The following is a 1,941-nucleotide window of genomic DNA, read 5'->3' on the forward strand; positions in this document are numbered from 1 at the left end:
TCATGATTCATCTTAAAAATTGTATCAATTTATTATCTAAAGATTCTGAAGCGGAACTAATCCAAATGGGAGTGCCGTATAAAATTTGTATTATTTTTGCATTTTATGGCTTTGATAGCCATTGGTATATATTGGCCACCTGCCGAAGAATAGTATCTTAAAAAAGCATTTACACTATATCCAAGCAAGAAGCATGGACACCGATTAAATTGAGGGCAGGCCTCTTTTTGTAGCAGGAACTCCTTTGCATATTAGGCAACACACCCCTAATGTAGCCAATCCTCTAAGAGCTTACAGAGCTCTTCTTAAAGGGGCTACTGTAAGCTCTTGGAGGATTGGCTACATTAGGGGTGAGTCGCATAATATGCAAAGGAATTCCTGCTACAAAAAGAGCCCTCTGTGTGTGTATGTGTGTGTATGTGTATATATACACACACACACACTAGGAGAAAGGCTTGTTGTGGCAGTAAATTCAACAAGCTCTAGAAGAGGGACTGGGTGAGCGCAGCGGCATGGAGCAGATGGCCCCCCTCCTGCAGCTTCGGGCAAGTACGATGCCCAGACCACCAGGGGAGGCTGGGTCACCTGTTTGTGAAGGTGGGGTAAGGCGCTAGTTGGGCCGCCCCCTCCCCGCCCGTGGCTTGGCAAAATAAGGGGCGCCATCATCTTCACCCCCTGGGGCCAGCAGTGGGTTGTATTACCTGGTTAAAGCTTTTATGCCACACAATCTGATCATCATTCAGAGTTAACTCTTGGTCTTGAGGAGCCTGAGGATCCAACCTTCCAACTATTAGTCTCACAAAAGAGCCATTGGGGAAAGTTACCCAGTTTGTAACATCAAAGGCTGAAAGTATTTCTCCTGTTTCACCAAAATGCACAATGTCTCTTGCACTGTTGTTGAAGGAGAGGCCCAATAGGAATCGGTGAAGCTAGTGAAGAACAGAAGAACAGTCCGTGAACTCCTTCTAGTTTTTTCTAGATCTGAAGACTTTTGTATTACTCTGTTTATGTTTATGTTTAAGTGACATCATTTCCTTCCTTTAGACTCCTGATATGTGGCAAAAACATAAGTAAGAAAAATCAGTAATTTAAATGAATGCTTGGCATCCAAATGTATTCACAAAGAAGATGAAATGGTTAGAAGGACAAACTGCTGCATGCAGTATCAATGACTTGACCTTTCCGGTTTTACATAATTCTTATAACCCATTCCATCCATGCAAAAAATGAAACCCTCCCTTGAAAATTGAAATCTCTCCATAGGTAACCATGCTCTGAACTTATCCTGCAGTACTTTTTACACTGGCTGATTCAGATGACTATTTGGAAACAATTATTTCATCCTATCCCTCAGCTAAGAAAAGTTTGGCGTCGTAATCCACCCTAAGGAGAATTACTGCCATTTAAATAGCTCTACCTTATGGTGGAGGAATTTATTCCATGCTATAGTAGCATACCACCCTTTATTGTTGATTTTCTGCAATCACTCTTTTTCCTTGAAATAGAGGTGATTTTCCATGGTCTCTGGGGAATTATGGCTGCATCCATCTTTTTTGTTTGCTTGCTTTGTTGTGTGTGTGTGTGTGCGTGCGTGCATGCGCCCATGCCTGGAAATCATGGCAGCCACTAGTGACTCCTACTGGGGCATGGAGGATATTCAGAGAAGTGGCTTGATAGCTGCCCTTTGCCTCCTTACTCTGGTATTCTTTTGAGGTCTCCCATCCAAGTATTTGCCTGGGTTGGCCCTGCTTATGGTTGGAGGCCCTCCTACCTGAGGGGACCGCCTTTCCCCATATGTGTCCCAGAGAGCACTGAGGTCAGGATCACAAAATTGATCAGTGGCGGCTCCAAACTGGTGGAATGAGCTCCTGGAGGATATCAGGGCCCTGCAGGACCTTCTACAGTTCCGCAGGGCCTGTAAAACGGAGCTCTTCCACCAGG

The sequence above is a fragment of the Gekko japonicus genome, unplaced genomic scaffold (assembly GCF_001447785.1).
Source record: "Gekko japonicus isolate JY-2015 unplaced genomic scaffold, Gekko_japonicus_V1.1 scaffold3260, whole genome shotgun sequence".
Classification (NCBI taxonomy): Eukaryota; Metazoa; Chordata; class Lepidosauria; order Squamata; family Gekkonidae; genus Gekko; species Gekko japonicus.